Below are 19232 nucleotides of genomic sequence, written 5' to 3'. Positions count from 1 at the left end.
ACGTCAAACTTATAACACCTTTCGTTTTTCTGGCAAAAAAAAAAAGTTGCCTGTGTAAAACAGTGAGTAAAAAGGCTAATGACGTTAAGTAAAAAATGCGAATTGCCTTGAGGGCCCACTTATACTGACTTATGAGTGGGTAATATTAATGAAAATTACGGTAGCAGCGGTAAGCATTATAATCATATGATTATTATCGTTCATTATTTTTGACATTACGCTCGCCAGAGTAAACAAAAAGGCAGTTCCCGCCGAGATTTTAATACAAACTTTCGATATAATAACGCCATTTCGTAATAACCTCTATATGCAAGCGAGTAGAGATCATTATCGAGAACGAAATGCGGTACCGACAGCAAAAGCAACGCACTGTGACAAGATAATTAACAAAAATGTCAACGAACATAACTTTTCACATATTTATAAGCGTGTCCATACATCATCGATTGATTGTGATCAGAAGCAACTCATTTTCGAGTTGACATGACACATGAGATATGAGGACGAATTCCTAACCGATCATTTAAAATTGTTGCTTCAGTTCGGTTATTTATAGGTCACACACACAGACATACATACACGATACGTATATACGCACACATAGTCTCCTACACTTGAAACAATATATTAAATGCCCGAGCGGGATTCGAATCTGGTGATTTCGGCTCAATAATCATTATTCTAACATGACTAGGTGCGGATATACCTAACGTTGTGATAATTATTGCAGCTGCATTAGGACACGCATCCTATGTACTCATATTGAGTGTTTAGATTATGTTGTGACATTAAAATCCGACCATCCGTTTTAGAGCTACAATGCTAACAACAAACATACCCACGATTTAATTATATTTTGGAGACATTTTCCCGCGACAGAACACCTCCATTCGCTAATATTCAAAGACATTAATTGCCATAACATCTAGTTTCCATTCACGTCTATAATCGAAGATCAAAACAAATTAACACGGCTGTATCCAATCAGAGTCCAGCATCTAACAGCCAATCACAATCCAGCTCTGTCTTCTGTCTGACAGCCTCTTGAACCGACTGTGTCATTCGAGGAATCTCAGCCTATTCAGGACACGAGAGAATATGCAAAACGATAAACAATATTTTGTAACGTAAGGACATTGACATTCAGACAGGAGTTTGCCATAGAACCGAAATCATCCAGGTATATTGCTCAGAGTCCTCAGAGAGTACCTATAAATATGTATATGGTATAAGCAATGGCTTTTTCATAACACACGCATACATCTATACAATATGCTCTCATGTAACATAATTCATAAACAATACAGTGCAAATTTTTAATTTTACTTAATTTGATTCTTTGTATCAATATCGATAGCTATTTTAATTAATTTGACCATATTTTTTGTCAAATTCTTGTCAAATTCAAATGTTATCTGTAATATAGTAACGATGCCGATGACCAAATTCGTGATTCACCCAACTCTAGCTTAGCTATAGCACCTGTGCCCAGAATACGGCACCTACTTGTCAAGATTGGAGTTCTCGTGACGGATCACAGGCTGTCACAGTGTCGACGTGCGTGAATCGGGGTCAGATTACGTCACCCGGGTTTATCGTGATCGTGACTGCTACCGACTAAATAATGTGATCTGTTGGGACGATTATTAGGTCCTCTTCAGTTGTACAGGGTGGCTGCTTTAGATCAGTATGGACAAATGATGAATCTGCTCTTAAATACCACATCATCGGAGCTTTAAAAGTCATAGATAGTCAAAGATTTAGAATATAAATTCATATGAAAGGGAAAGAGCTACTTTATATTTAGGAATTTCCACGGGAAAACCATTTAAACCAAAACGGATCTTGCCGAAAAGTCAGTAGGTATACAATACACATAACAATATGTTGTATGATAAAGCTTCAAAAGCAATTGGATCGTGAAATATAATTGAGTTTTAGTTCAATAGCACACGCCTCATAAACCAGGGTCTAAGCTAAATTTTATTGAGAGCAAGAACAAAACATCGTTTTTAAATTTCAATTTTGCAGCTAAATAAACGCCCAATACGATGCAATATCGAGGTGAAACCGAAACAGTAGAACGACTCAAGGTAAAAATTAAAAATATCTGTTGTTATGCTTATTGCATTTTACGTATAATTTTGATAGTAATTATTTTGACCATCATTTTCAGAAATCAATTAACCACATATTGGAAACACAGAGTTAATTCTTTACATGACTCTTTATCTAGGATCTAGAAGTTCAAGATGACTTTTACACTCCTATAATACATTTTCCTTTCTGTACCCCCTGCAGGTTGACTAGTAGAAAATGCTTATAGCATTAAGTCCACCTGATTGTACGTTGTACGTACCTAATTACTTTTGTATACTGAAGAATAAAGGTAAATGTACATTGGCTATTGCCTGCAGTGCCCCCACTGCCCCGGGTGCACGGTGCCCCCGCAAATGCCCCCGGGTGCCTGCGGGGCAGAGATTGCGACCCCCGACTATGACGCTCAGAAACGGTCCACTAACAGTGAAGGAATTGTTTACCGTTTTTATTTATTGAAAGGTGCACTGTTGCGTTGTAGGAAGGACACATACAGTTATGTGTATTTTTGCAGAAGGCGTCATTAAGCTAGCCTTTTCCGTTTAGGAGTAATTTGGTGTTTTTCTCAATAGAACCTTTTTATGGTCCGTGAGTGTTTATAATATAGCTTAGAGGGTTGGCGGCCATTATATCATTTCGGATATATTTTAAAAACAACAAAATGCTCATAGCATCCGCGGGTCACATATAGTAGGACAGAGCGTTTAGTTATAAGAGCCACTAAAAATAAACAATTTAAAAAAACAAAAGTATTTTTACAGGTTATAAATTATACCTTATACCTACCAACAGTGACATAACTCTAAAATACCATAGCCCGAGATGACGTTCTGAGCACACCTACGCGCAATAAATACTTAAAACCTGTTAAATTATCACAAAACAACGAACGCCCACTCGCTGAAATTATAAATTGAGCGTCGATATAATAAGCTAAATAAATACAAAATCTCGCTCGAAGGACCGTTGAAGCACTACAGACGGAATACAGAAGTCAAGCTTGAAATAAATAGTGCGAAAAATTCGTGAAATATCTGAACTTTAGCTGTGAGGAGCGGGCAATAATCTGAGAAGCTGAGAACGCCTTTTTAACAGAGGCGTTGGGGTTGTACAACTACTGTAGCTTTTGTTGTCTACACTAATCAAATACCTATAGGTCTTAAGAGTTTGATTCTATGAATAACCTAACTAACGTTTAAAACCCCCGACATTCAACACTAAAAGCCGCATAACTTTTTAACGGCTAACCCGATTTTCATGAAGCATGGGATTATAATATTATAATCATCACCCAAAAAACACCTCTTTCTCCGTCTGGGCTTAGTTAAAAGACAAAAGTATGATAAGCTGTAAGGAGCTTGACTCCTATACAGTCGCTGTATACCTGAAGGACCTTAGGGACAAGCGTCGACTTGACAGGGGGCGTTCACAATATATAATATACAGCTTCCGCCCCCGCCCCAACACATGTTACTGAGGAGAATATTGTGTTTTTTTATGCACGTAGACAAAACGTGACGGTATATACAGGGTGTTGCAAAATTGGTATACTAAGCCGAAACCTACATGTGCAGCATGTTATATCTAAGCCCGAATCTGAAATCAGAATTTGGAAATTCGCGAAAAAAAATATTATTTTCCCATAGTAAAAAGTCACGTGACCAACAAAGTTTCTATGCAAAATGAAAAAAAAAAAAATCGCGAATTTTCAAATTCTGATTTCAGTTTCAGGCTTAGACATACCATGCTGCACATGTAGGTTTCGGCTTAGTATACCCTTTTTGCAACACCCTGTATACATACTACGGCACTTTGTGATGCGAGGCGCTTATAGAATATTTATTTATAAACACTTTATTGTATACTCAGAAAACACAGTTACAAAAATGGGACAAAAGTAGTGTATACAAAGGCGGGCTTATTGCCAAGAAGCAATTTCTTCCAACCAACCTTATTTATTTATGTATGTATCTATGTACTCTTACGGTGCAGAAAAACATTGGGAGGAAACCAGCATATCCTTACTCTAGATGTGTACCCTAAGAGCATTGTACTCATTAAAATGACGATACGGCTCGCGACCTATCACGTGAGTACAGCAGAAAATGCGGGTGGCTCGCTTGCTTGCTTGATTACAGTCGTAAGCATAATATTATGTAATTTATCTCAGCTATTACAACACCCAGGCCTGCTACTCCAGTTTACTCGGGAGCTAGGCTGGCTGAGCTGAAATCAAGGGGATATGTACAAAGGTTCCACTCGAGAGAGCCACGTACAGGAACTTCACCCCCTATGAGAATAGAATAGAAATAGAATAGAATTATGTTATTTATGTATGAGTATTTAAACCGTACAAGTACCGTTAATCATAGGTAGATAGAGTTATTGATAGTGTCAGTAATCGGATCGCTTTCGCATATTCTGTAATTTTAACTGTATTTTAATATTTCTGTGTTCTGTTTGATCAATAAAGTAATATTTTATTGTAAGTTTGATTTCAGATCAGCACTTGTAATGTCTTTGCTAGTATCTAGTCGAAAATCATTAACCCCTCAACTGTCCCAATTTTATTCTATTTGAAACAGATTAACGTATATAAATGACCTACATAATTATGACTATTTATTTATTAAGGAAAATAATACAAAGGTATTTCTTATTATAAAATACTCATATATAAGCCTCATTATAGGTACTTAATCTAAACTAAAGAATAACCTAACAATGTGAGAGATAACAGTAAAAACAACACATACATGTTACCCTACTATTATTGACTATTACTGTTTCCGTAACAATCCGTCCTGAAATGTTATTATGTTTTTTATTTGTGATTATTATAATAAACTTGTTCCTTAGATTCCACAAAAACTAAACTGTAAACATATTGATGCTCTCAATAAGAAGCTTAACTAACGGTTAAGAGGATACAAATATTAGGTTTCCGGAAAATAAATATATTGGACAATAAAAGATTATTTTTGAAGCATTGCCCAAGATAGCTAAGGACAATAGGTAAGCAATTATAAATAGAAAAAACTTCACAATAACAAAAACAAATTTTTCAGTTAGTTGAGATAGAAGTTTCTTTGGCAAAATTGATTTGTAGCTTCTGTACTGCCTCACATAATAGGTAATTATATTTATTATATGAATATGTTATACATACAGACACCTTATTATTTAATTTGCTCGCAAAATACACATGACGAATTCATAACAGCATCAATACACTTGATAGGTAGTTATTATGTAAAACAATTGTAATTTTAAATATCGCTAACAAATAGGTATTGCACAAAAAATTGCAACCATCAAAAACATCATTTCGCCTTGCTCTGCACAAAAATTGTATTCCTTTTTTCTCCAAGAAGTACAATGATTAATACTGAAAAACTTCGGCGGGAATTGCAGTCGCAAAATTGCACTTCGGATCTAGAGCCTTGTTCTAGCTTCACAAGAAACGGATGAAGGAAGAACTTTACTGTCATGCAAACACTACCTTTACTAGAGATAAGAGAGGAGCGGTGGTAGCTCAGTCGGGAGCGGTGGTAGCTCAGTCGGGAGCGGTGGTAGCTCAGTCGGGAGCGGTGGTAGCTCAGTCGGGTAGGCGCCCGCTTCTCACGCCAGAGATGCGGGTTCGAATTCCGGCGCTGACATGTACCAATGAGTTCTTTTCTGAATTTAAGTACAATGTATACCATCGCTCTTACGGTGAAGGAAAACATCTTGAGGAAACCTGCATATCTAGATGTAGCACATCTAGATATGTGAACCCACCAACCCGCAGTAGACCAGCGTGGTGGGAAATGGTCCAAGCTTTGGAAGGCAGTTTAGACCTTGGGGATATGCACAAAGGTTCCATTCGAGAGAGCCAGGTGCAGGTACTTACACCCCCACAGAGAATAGAATAGAATAGAGATAAGAGATAGAGTCGTGGAAAGAGCAGCATCACTATGAAACTACGTTTTTACCCGGTCTTATTATTACCCGTTATTATTAAGTTTAACGTGTCTGTGGATCTGTGTGGTGGCGTAGCTCTCAAATGGCTGAACCGATTTTCGATTCGTTTTTTCTGGGTCATAGGTAATGTTACCCCGAGTGTTCTTAGCCGTATTTGATCAAAATCGGCAAAGCCGTTCAAAAGTTATGCTACTTTCAGTGTTGAATATCGGGGTTTGTTAACGTTGGTTAGGTTATTCGTTAGGAGAGGCCTATGTCCAACAGTGGACTTTCGTGGAGGTTATTCGTAAGGTAAAGTGACCCCCCAGAGTTGAAGCGGGACATTTGTCAAGGGACTCGCGAGAAACATTTTTCATTACCTCCGGCGATGGCCGAACACTAGGGATGAGCGATTTATCGATATCGATATTTTTCTGTTACCCTTTCTTCCCTTGGGGCTCCACGCTTTCAATCTAGCCGTCATTATCCGTGTAACTGTGTTTGCGCGCAATATTTATGATTATGGCTGTCTGTTATATTTATATTTACTTTATCAAAATGTATCTTTGAAAAGCAAGCTAAACCAAGAATCCTTAGGGACATATTGAACTTGAGAAAGTTTTCGCAAAATCAGGCGGGGTTATACAAGTACAGTTTAGCGATCAAAAATATATATTATGTTTACGTTAGTTTTGTACATAGACATATATTTTTTATACATACACGTACGTAGAAAATGTTATTTACAAAGATTTTAGGGATATGAAATAGTGATTACTGTAACAGTGAATTATAAGATACTTTATATAGAAATTATTACCAATCCCTTAACAAAGGTGCTAAACCTCAAAGATATATATACATAATTTAATTAAAACTTCTTGTGTAGGTACCTATATTCGCACAAAAATCATCGCAAGAACCGCCCAAGTTTAAAGAAATCCCTTCCTTAAACTCCCCCCCCCCCCCTTACTTTTAGTACCTCAAAACACTGGAGATTAAGTGTTGTGACCCCAAGCCTTGTTTTTATCGATGTTGCGCCACAGATTAATAATGGACAAGCAAACTTCAGTCGGGTCGGGAGTGTAATGTATTTGACACGATGAGGGCGTGAAATATAAAAAAAAACACTCACACCTTGTACTAATCTACTCCCTTGCGGGGGCAGAGGTGCATTGCTGCACCCACTTTTCGCCAGAGTTATGTAAGTCCCAATGTAATTGGGGGCAGGCCTATTGCCATTTTACGGGCACATCCAAGACACGAGAACAAATATCTGCCCCAGCCGGGAATCGAACCCGGGACCTACGGCTCAGTAGTCAGGGTCGCTAACCACTACGCCATTCGGTCGGTGGCGTGAAAAATATCACCAATAATTTCTGACTGCGGCGCCCAGATAGCCCTGGCTTGAGAAATTGTTGAGTATACAACGTATTTATTGCATATTTCCCCCCTATTTTTCCTCGGTTGTTTGGCATTAATATTAAAAACCGGCCAAGTGCGAGTCGGGCTCGCGCACAAAGGGTTCCGTAGCAGCAAATATAATATTACAGTTAAATCAACCTATCTCAAAAACTATAAGAGATACTTTGATCAAACCAAAAATCGTTGAAAGAGTTAATTAGCATGCATCACCTCTATTTTTTTTAGAATTTTATACCCCGTAGTTATAAAAATAGAGGGGGGGGGACATACTTTTTACGACTTTGAGAGCTGATATCTCAAAAACCGTTCACTTTAAGAAAAATGTTTTTTAGAAAACTTTATATCATTTTAAAAGACCTTTCCATTGATACCCCACACGGGTATGTACATCGAAAAAAAAAATTTCATCCCTCAGTTACATATTACACGCCCAACCCCCAATTCTTTTTTTTACTATTTAGTGTCATATTTTTGTAGCGGTTCATACAACACATATTCCCATCAAATTTCATCACTGTAGTACTTATAGTTTCCGAGTAAATCGGCTGTGACAGACGGACAGACGGACAGACGGACAGACGGACATGACGAAACTATAAGGGTTCCGTTTTTGCCATTTTGGCTACGGAACCCTAAAAATTGAACAAGAGGGTAGCGTTTTTTTACTAGGAAAATATTGGTAGCAATTTTGAAGGCACCATTAGATTCTTAAGTATGACAAAACGTAAATAAATAGGTATATTAGTATTTTATTTTATAAATGTTGTTTTCTAGCAGTAGAAAGAAAGAAGAAAGAAAGATGCATTTATGCAGTAGTAGCAGAATACATAAATATAGTATTTTATATATTTGCTTTCATAATAGTCATTATTAATTATGAAATAGTTTCGAAATGGAATGATCGATAAGAGTCTAAAAGTGCATCACTAGTTGGAATAGTTGTCACAAAGTTGCAAAGAAAATATAACGCGATAATGTTTGAAACTATCATAGTTAGTCGTTGATATATCTCTGTCCCATTTAGATCATTTCTGCGTTTGTTTTTCTGGACGGAAAACTGGGTATTTTAAAAAGCCCATGATTATTATAAACAAACTGTACCCGCGAGTTTCGCTTCGCCTTAAAAAGTTTTCCCATGGGAATTTCGGGATTTTATCCCTATATTTTAGCCTATGTTCTTTCTTAGGGTCTAGAGTGTCTATACCATATGTATACCAAATTTCAATCAAATCCGTTCAATAGCTTTGGCGTGAAAGAGTAACAGACAGACAGACACAGTTACTTTCGCATTTATAATATCAGTTAGGATTAGGATTATTCAGACATATTTGACACTGTCGACAACTCGCAAAGTAACGTGCATCTCTCTATAGATGTTGTGTTTTGAAAGCTGCAACCATATATTGGCAAGTGTAAACTCTGACCAACAATGAGCCCTATTTGTAACACAATACTAACAGGTGACATAGTACAACAGCTGTTATGTACTTGGAATATTTTATGTTAAACATGGCTAAGAACTTTCTAGGTCACCACAAACTAAACCTTACCGTTTAGGAGGTAAGAGGTAACATATTATTATACCTACATATACAGGATGTTGCAAAAGCTTAGTATACTTACCCTTTTTGCAACATCCTGTATGATGATGATGATGTCCTCTTCGTCGTATCCGACAACAGCGACTCTTGCTACACTCTGTTATGTGGCTGGCAAGTCCGAACTTCGTCTTGAACACCCTGTCACACTGAGCACAGTAGAGCTGTCCCATCCTGTTGTATGTGTAGTTGTAGGAGGGCTTAGAGCGTGTCTTCCGAGAGTGGCGTTTCACGTCAAGGTCTTGAAGTCGAGACTTTTCAAAATTTTCTAAGCCTTTGTGGACAAAGTGCAACATCCTGTATAGACAGCGGCCAAATGCCATCTTTATTCTACGTCTGTATCAAACAACCTTTTTTAAGTATCAAAGCAGGAATGCTAATACTGGACACGAGGGATTCTCGCCCTTATTTATGGCAGCAATTAGGTCGACATCAGACAACGGGGTTGACAAATAAAATGCAAGAGTCGCCATTAATCGATGGAACAAAGACACATATTCCAGTTGACGTAAGATTCAAGATGGCGACAGTGGGAATAATTTTGCTCGTGGTTTACTGAAGTATCTTAGTATTAAGCCAAAAACCGAGACTTTATACTCTGTCCATTATATTATTGGTTTTTTGACATTCCAAATCCAACTAAAACTTTACTTACCAGACATAAGGAAACGTCAAAAATACAATAATATAGTGGAAGCTCTACAGCTTAGGCATATGATTTTTTCTCATAAGTACCTACAGCTTTAATCTATTTGATTTTAACGACTTTCGCTGAAAAATCAAATTCATATTTTATTTTTGCAATCGTTCTTGTTATCCTTCATAGATAGGTAAGTATCCATAATACACTCACGGGCAATGAAAAAGTTCCACTCACAAAATGCCGACTCCAAACGACCCCAATATTCAAACATTTCATTTATAATTTGTACAAAATATTACTGTTCTTAGTTGGTAATATCCTGATGCTCGGTTTAATGTACTTCAATGTTGCAGAAGGCGTCATTAAGGTAGCCTTTTCCTTTTAGGAGTAATTTGGAACCTTTTCATTGCCCGTGAGCCGAGAGTGTATTATGACAAATAACTGAAATAACAAAACGACTCCATTAATCCAGCTACACCCACTGTAAGTGCGTAAAATACGCCCACAAAAGGCCAACAAAGCGTCTTCAAAGCGCATCAGAAAGCTACAATGACAATCCTCGTTGGTTTTTACCTCTTTACATACAAAACAAACGGACAGACCGGCCGACGGTACATCTGTGAGTAATGCGAGAAGTCTACGTATGTTGCAGAGGCTATGGACTTAAGTTGTTAGCGAGTTAACTCTGCAGGTTGACTGGTAGAAAATGGTTCTATCATTAAGTCCACCTGATTGTATATACCTAATTACTTTTGTATACTGTGCAATAAAATAATATAAAAAAACCCTTATGTATAGTGTTCAAAATATGGCATATATATCATGTTTTTTACTTTGTCCTATTAATTAATTTAACGTCCAATACTAATGTTTTTGGTTTTACTTTTCTACTTAAGTCAGTTTAAGTTTTTAGTTTCTTGGTCGAACCTTGGTAAATTGTTACCCAAATGATGCGAGATGGTGTAATTTATAAGGCTGCGTATTAAGGTGCCATTTTTCAGAGCACAACATGGGATTGCAGTAGCCATGGTAATAAAATAATTTAAACAATTTATGCTTGTAATTTTATCCTATTTTTTCCTACAATTATCGGTTTCTAAGTGCGGGTAAATTCGAAACCCTCACCCGCTCCGCTCGCCGCTCGGGTGACGGGAAGCGTATTTCGAAAATACATAAATAATTAATGAGAGCGATCAACGCCGACAGGATTTATCGAGGCGCGCGCCTGACCCGCCGCCGCGGGGTATTTTGGACTTACGCCTCTTTGAACCGACTTAAAGAAACAAACTTTTTTTTGGTCGGTCGGCTTGATAAACTTGGTGGTCGTTTTTATAAAATACTAGCTGGTCCCGCGAGCTTCGCTTCGCCTTAAAAAGTTTTCCCGTGGGAATTACGGGTTAAAAAGTAGCCTATGTTCTTTCTCAGGGTCTAGACCATATGTATACTAAATTTCGTTCAAATCCGTTCAGTAGTTTTGGCGTGAAAGAGTAACAGACAGACAGATTTAAAATCTCATTCTAAGGCCAATGTAAAATGTATTACAGAATCCGTATATACAATGTACCTACATTGTACAATCAACAAAAGATAAACCTCCAGTGCAAACAGTATAATCATAAAAATCACAGAAGAAATATAAATAAGTCGAAAATAAAGAATACTATTGAAAAAACTTATTTTTCTTTCAAAATAAGTGCTCTTCGTATCAGCTAACATTCAACAGTAGATTTTGATAGGAAAACATTTGCACCCGGGTGGATATGTATCTATTTTGCGGACAGTACGTAATCCATCACGTGAACCTAATCCATGTCATTATCCGACCACAAACAAAGGTTAGTCCTGGATCTATCTTACTCTAATTCGATTACAAACCCAAACCCTCAAATTCGAATTTAAATCTATCGAAACTGTTTAGAGTTGTCAAAGGTTACCTTTTAGTTTTCGGCTTCCTTCGGCCAATTTATTTTTGAAAACGTTTATAAAATATTTGACGAGGTTTAGATTATATTGTAGAGTGTTGCTGAGATATTTATAATATGTAATTAAAGATTTACGTGAAATTGTGTTGTTTTAGTTTTCGGCTAGGATCAATAAAATACTTACTTAAATCCAGCTACTAAGATCCAAAACCGAATTTATACCATATTGATCAAAATTTTAAATCCGAAACCGCTTTCAATATTTTGCCCGTTGCAAAGTTTAGCCGAAGCGTATCGTATACAAATTGTCTTCCACTCTATCACAATTCATCGTATAGGTTAGAGGCACATAACAGCTACGTATATAGGTACATATCCAAGATATCTTTGGGTCAGGAGGGCAACACCAGCTTAGCAAAAAACAGACGAATGAGAAATGCCATTGTAATCGTTAGATTATATAAATAGATAAATGCAAAACCTATTTTTTTTTGCAAATCGAAGAACAAAGGTTGTTAAGACTAACCCACTGAGCCACCCCCTTTCGGCTAAGTAGGTACCTATACCAGTTTTGCAACACCCTGTAAAGCACTCACGATTTGACTAATGCACTCCCTTATTGTATACTAGGTAGTTAAGTTTATTTCTCCTCATATTTTATTGTAACTAAGTATGTATTTAGTATACAATAAAGTGTTATAATAAATAAATTAATAAATATTGGCTAGAAAGAGTTAAATTACTAGTCCCACTTTTAGCTAGCATTCTGTCTGTTATAAAAGGGTCATTGTATATTATCTACCATACATACACCTTTTTGACTGTAATTAGCGCCTCTGCACCAATCACAAAGCATCTACTATTGAATAATTGTAATTTAAGTCACATTAATTAATATTACAATAGTTATCTCGAAATTGGATTCTCCCTTTATGCGTAGATAGTAGATAACAATACTATAACTTCTGAGTAAGTTACCTCATCGCACATTAATGTTACCATGTATGTTATGTAATACTATACATTATGTCCTTGTGATCGACTTCGAAACATATCAGATAACTTAACTTAGCAACAGAAGATGATACATAATATTCAAATCAAGTACAATATACTGTTGTACTATGTTGTATGTAACCAAAGTAATTCAAAATACTTACAAAATACTTACTTACTTACAAAAGACGACCGAATGGCGTAGTGGTTAGTGACCCTGACTACTGAGCCGATGGTCCCGGGTTCGATTCCCGGCTGGGGCAGATATTTGTTTAAACACAGATATTTGTTCTCGGGTCTTGGATGTGCCCGTAAAATGGCAATAGGCCCGCCCCCTATTACATTGGGACTAACATAACACTCTGGCGAAAAGTGGGTGCAGCAATGCACCTCTGCCTACCCCGCAAGGGAGTACATTAGTACAAGGCGTGAGTGCGTGTGTTGTGTTGTGATCAGTTAGGTAATTATTAACTGTAAACAAACAAATCTACCATGGCACCTAAGAGTCTATCTACTCCAACGATTATCGGTTTTCAGACAGACATGACCACCCCACAATTACACCCCCTATCGCCACACAACAGAGCCCTCAGACTTAAATTCCGTTCAAAAAATTCCGAAAGCCATTTTAAAACTGGAATGTGATTTTTTCCTTTGCGGACAAAGCCGTGTATAATTGAGTGAGGTTCCCCATTCGACATTCGCGTGAGCTGAGTTTCAATACCTTCGATACCTTGTATAAAAGTTACTGGAATACTCCCCTTCAGTAGGTGAAAAAGTGGGCTGTAAAACATCGTGAGGAAACCTGCACTTTCAGATTTCAGATTCTATAAGTGTACCCTAAGTGTATTGTACCTAGTTAGATATTATACTCATAAGTTTACTAAAAGAAATTAATGAAATATGGATTACAAAATTTTGGATCAACAAACAACCAACAAAATTCAATTTATCGGTCTACAGACACCTACTCAGTTATACAATAAAAAGCCTAAATCATAGAACGTCTTATTAGGACGCAAAAACAACATTAAAAACTAAAATCGGCCAACGCCAAATCAACAATCAATTGCTTGACCTACATAAGAAGTTCCAATATGCAGGTTCGAAACGATCGGTAGATTCTCAAGATAAGTCGTGATCATGATCATAACTGATCAGTATCATGATCGTAATGGATGCTGTATAACGGAGCCGTGACGGTAAACAAAAGGAACCACTTAGGTATAACACTTTTAAACTGACCTCTGTTGCAACTACGTTTTAAAAACGGTGTATTGAGGTTGCGAAATGCATTTTAGACTTTAAGCTTAGTTGTTAAGTGTTTTGGCGTGAATAGTTAATAATCACGAGATGTTATATAGCGATGGTTTTCATATATACACAGTAATATATTTTTTTTACGTTTTTGAATCTATTTAATGCAGGTAGAACACACACAACACTATGAACACTATCGTATTTACGTCCGTTTATTTATATAATTACATATGATAAAAAATATTACAGTTATTCACAAAATATAAGGAAAAAAAAAAAAAAAAAAATCTTGTATAATGAGATACACGGCTGGGGGTTTTTAGTCGGTTAACGCCCGACACTACCTGGGTCCTCTTCCCAGGTGTCCATGTGGATTTTCCCCCAGCAGTGGAAAAAAAAAAGGAAGAAAAAGAAAAAAAAAAAGAACAATATATATATAAAAGATAGAATATATATACCTATATATAAATGAAACTTCCTTACCGAGTAGAAAGTAGATAAAAGAATTAAAAACTATCTCATAAAAATTACCACTCTTCAAAAGGCACGGACATAAAGTCTGTGGAGTGATAACAATTTCTTAAAAAAAAAAAAAAAATATAAGGAAATACTGCTAGCAAGTGTAACTCATGTTAAAAGTACTATGGAGTGACTTAATTTCGGCGCATATAAGTTTTAATTTATATTTTATGTATTCTCCTTTGCATCAATAACTTTACTAGTCTTGTCTAGATGCTGCATTTACTATTAAGGCCTGCAAAAGTCAGGAGGGTAATAGATAAATGATTAACGGTTTTCTGAGAATTGGTTTGGTGGATTCATACTTAAGGAAATGTTTTCCAATAGATATTTGATGTAACATAATTCGATGTCCGATGTTCAAGAATAGTCTCGAATATCCAATACAAAACATCAACAAGAGCAATTTCGACGAGTGTTTCCCGAATACGTACCCTTGACTTCACTACACACTTCCAAAATACAACAAAATCCAGAGAAAAACAATCTCAAATCCAAACGGGTACGGCTTACGATTCCGTGGCAAGTTTTTTCAAAACCAAGATTTGCTTGGGGAGGCCTGGGATTTTTTTCTAAATATGTTTCAGTATTATCTAACATGATGTTGGATGACAGTAATTCCCCTAGAGAGGGATAACGTTTCAGTTTTTTTCTTGTTAACATTGTAGGGCTGAAGAGATCGGGAAATTATGTCTCAAGGCGTTAGTTTTACTTGTTTTTAAGTGAAAAAGTGTGCTATTCTATTTTGACTGTTATTTACATAAGCATTATATTTCCATTTATCTAATACCGGCTTAAATAATAATATTATGAAAATAACAGTGATAATATTTGTATTTTTTTCTTTTAATAAACATAAATGTATATTACGTAGACTATTTGGCCGAATGACGGCCCGATGTGAACCGGGCTTAACTTATTTTCCCAGTCGACGGCGCACGGGAAAAAGGCCGTACCAAAATGCAAATGAACGAAAACAGACCATTCATCAAATAGCACTTTTACGACTGAACCCCGAAACCTCGGTCTTATCTTCAGGAAGTGAATTCGAAAAACTTTCCTTTCATAGTAAAGAGAGTGTGGTGTTAAGTAACGTTGTGTGTTTGTGTGAAAAGATCTTATGAATTTTCATAATATTATGCTCAAGTCCATTTCATACAGTTACTTGGGTTCGTTATGGAAGTTGATAAACGTCATTATATCGCGATAGAGTTAACGACGAAAACCAATGAAAATTGTTGTGCCCAATTAATTAAGGGTTGAAAAAAAAGGCACAAACAGAAATCCAACCAAGAAAAAACTGGATGCAAATCATTATTATCACTGCCAATAGAAGACATACAATAAGCTTCCCCGACATAAGAACCTACGTTTAGCAACCAAAACAAACGCCTCTTACCAACAACCTCTCCGTACAACAGTCATCACAGCCAGCTAATAAGGACCTGCCACTCGGCATTGTCCACTCTCATTCTCCAGCCATTTCCTGATAGCTTCTCGTCCCTCCCAGCTCAGGTTATAATGGACGGTGTTAATGAGGTATAGTACAATAGAAACATTTGGAGAACATTTGTTCGGACGATTGTTGGCCTTTGCCCACTCCGTGTTTCTATAAATCTTCTAGTTGATGTTGAAAGATTGATTTTGTGGCTTAAGTTGAGCGAGATTTTAACTGGCTTCAAAAAAGGAGGTTCTCTTTTTGACCTGTAAGTATTTGTATTTGTGCGCGATTAGGTATTAAGTTAGTTAGGTACGAGTATTTTGTCCCCAAAATGACAAATGGAGAATTTGAAAAACAAGTAATCTTAAATGCTTTGTTTCTTGTATTTAAAATTTGAGCTGCACATTTTTTCCTTGACTCTGAAAGAAACAGGCACAAAAGGTAAAATTGATTGTCTGAATTCGATAAGTATTCTAAACATTTTCCTAAAATAGCTTACTTAATTTGAATGGTTGTTCAGGCACAATCTTCATAAAGTTTCAAAAGGTTATGCCAAATTAATGAGTGAGGTTCCGGAACTAAGTGTTCCGCGGTCGGTTCAGGGGGTTACTCTATACTGATAAAAACGAACGAAAGAGAATTGTCACGCAATCGGCACGCTTAATACAACGAGATAGAGCCGTAGTTTGCGCAGCGTTGGATTAAACAAAACTGCAGCGCTAACCAGCACTCTACGTGACAATCTCTGCGTGACAATTCTCGTTTGTTCGTTCGTGAATTTAGGGAGTGACCCCCCAGAGTCTTCACGAGATTTAACTTGGAGTTTGAAGCTGAAAACTTAAAGCTTGGTCAAAAGCGAAAGTTTTTGTACTGAGAATAGAAACCAATTATAAGAATAAGCCACTTTTTTCACTATACTATGTCCATACCTAAAACATCTTTGGGATAAAAAAACGGCCAGTCAAAGACATGCTGTCACTGCTGTCTTGCTGTCACTGGGATAAACTCAAAGGTAGTCATTGTGGAACAGGCCCTTATTCTAATACTGTCCATGTCCAATGAAGGTTATCTGACAAATAACCCCCCTCTAATATCATACAAAACAATAGTGGCTTGCCGGTAAAGCAATCAGCATTCCTTTCCAATCAACCTTTACCTGTCCTAACATGTTAATAAAGGCACCGGCATACTTAGTAAACAAACATTTTACAAGGTAGGGGGGAGAGTGTGTCACCGGGCCATGAAAACTGTTGGCAGCATGCACCTGCGGTCGTGAGCAGGGAGAAGGAAGGCTTGGAGAAGGCAAAGTCAAAGTTAACGTAGATATAAAATAAACAACGTTAATGTAACATGTCGTTAAGCCTAGTCAGAGGCCTTCGGGCGGCTTGAGAACATCTGACAGTCGGGTTGCCCACTTACCCGACAACTCTCTCAGCACAAGCTTGCTTGTGTTGGGGTCCACCAACCCGCACTTGGCCAGCGTGGTGGACTAGGCCCGAAACCCTTCCTTGATTGGAAGGAGACCCGTGCCCCAGCAGTGGGGACGTAATGGGTCGTGATGATGAATGTAACATAATGTATGTATGCATCGATGCATGCCCGCCATAACGACATCAGCTCAAACCCGTGTGAGTAAGTACATTGGACGGCTAATCATCCCAGATTATCTCGCATGCATAGTCCTTGTTATCTAGGTACACTATACGTTCATAGACACATAACACAGCTATATTTGACTAGCCTTTCTGCTTTGCATAGGCTTTAAGGGACAATCCGTAGGTATACTGTGGTAAATAACCTAACTCAGTAAGGTTAAAAACCCCGACATTCAACAGTAAAAGTCGCATATCTTTTGAAAAGCTGAACCAATTAAAATTAAAAAATAATCGAAAATCGGTTTCACCGTTCGGAAGCTACGCTACCACAGACAGATACACACACGGATATACACAAACACGTTAAACATATAACACCCCTCGTTTTCAGTCTAAGGTTAAAAACCAAAATAAAATGCCACCTCCACACTTTCCCTCCAGTGTCACCCCCACCCCCCACTAACAGTACACATTTCAGCCGTCTTGTCCTGGAGCATGAAATTCAGCAAGAATGTCCCCGAACAGCTGATAAAATTTTATATCACAATTTTCACGTACTGCCGTATGCTGAAAGGGAGTGCTTGTGTTCGCGACGTGTGTTTTCGGGCTGAATTCTTTGGGTTTGCTGCTTTTTACTGAGTTTTCAAGACTATATAGGTACCTACTAAAAGGAAAATGTATTAAAAATACATATAATTATTTAAAAATGCCCATCAGCAAAAAATGCTTGGCGGGAATAAGTAATGTTAACATACATTGCTGTATGTAGTAACGGAACATACTAAAATCCTCTCATTGAATAAATAATACCTACACAAACTGAAGCAAAAACACTTTTAAAACCACTAATAGAGACTCGAAAACGTTGAAAAACCAGCCTTCACAGAAAAGAAGTAAAAAAACGGAGTTCTATTTTTGAAAATGCCGCGCAAATAGACTTCACTCTGTACAAATTTCACTCCATTTTAATATCATTTATTATTCTGTTTTCGAATTCCTAAGATGTGGTTATCCACCATTGGAGGGAACGAAAACGTTGTGATTGATATATCCCAATTAAAAAGATTTTAGTGGAATTTCCGGGATAAAAATGGTATATAAACTCACGGGCAATGAAATGGTTACACAGAGAAAAGCACCAAATTACTCCTAAACGAAAAAAGGTAGCTTAATGGCGCCTTCTTAAACATAGAAGTAAATTTAACAGAGCATCAGGATTTAACAGACCAATACTAAAAACGGAAATATTTAGTTTAAATTTTAAATTAAATGTTTGACAAAATCGGGGTCGTTTGGTGTCGGCATTTTGTGAGTGGAACTTTTTCATTGCCCGTGAGTGTATTATGACCCAGAATCCCTGCTACCTATACGCCACATTTTATTCATTCATTAGAAGTACCTACGAGTAATTTAACAAAAACTAAATGGCGAATACCGTCGCGGATTCTAACAATTAAATTGCAATTTGAAATGCATTTCATAACAATATCAGAGTTGTACCTACTGTGCAGTCACATATATTATCACAATTCTAAAATGTAATGTTCGGTTTACATGGCGCTATGTTTATTTATTTATTTAACTACTTATACTATCTTACAGTCTTCTAGTCTATCTTACTACTAATATGTTGCGATTTATGTTGCATCAAAATAAGTTTAGTTTTTAAATTACCTAAATGATTCAAACGATTTCATGTGACATATTTTTTAATGGTTGTGGTGGTGTAACGGATAAGTCTCTCGACTTTTATTCGTGAGGTCGCGGGTTCTAATCCAGCCATATACTAATTAT

At 37.0% G+C, this 19232-nt stretch overlaps 1 protein-coding gene across 2 annotated transcripts in view; it reads right to left on the bottom strand.

Annotated features, from left to right (window-relative positions):
* LOC105382892 overlaps positions 1-19232 on the bottom strand; it is a 531219-nt gene that overhangs the window by 236746 nt on the left and 275241 nt on the right. The window lies entirely within an intron of this gene.

This window comes from Plutella xylostella, chromosome 27 (assembly GCF_932276165.1).
Source record: "Plutella xylostella chromosome 27, ilPluXylo3.1, whole genome shotgun sequence".
Lineage (NCBI taxonomy): Eukaryota > Metazoa > Arthropoda > Insecta > Lepidoptera > Plutellidae > Plutella > Plutella xylostella.
Note: the sequence above shows the minus strand (reverse complement) of the source record. Positions and strands in the feature narration are given on the sequence as shown.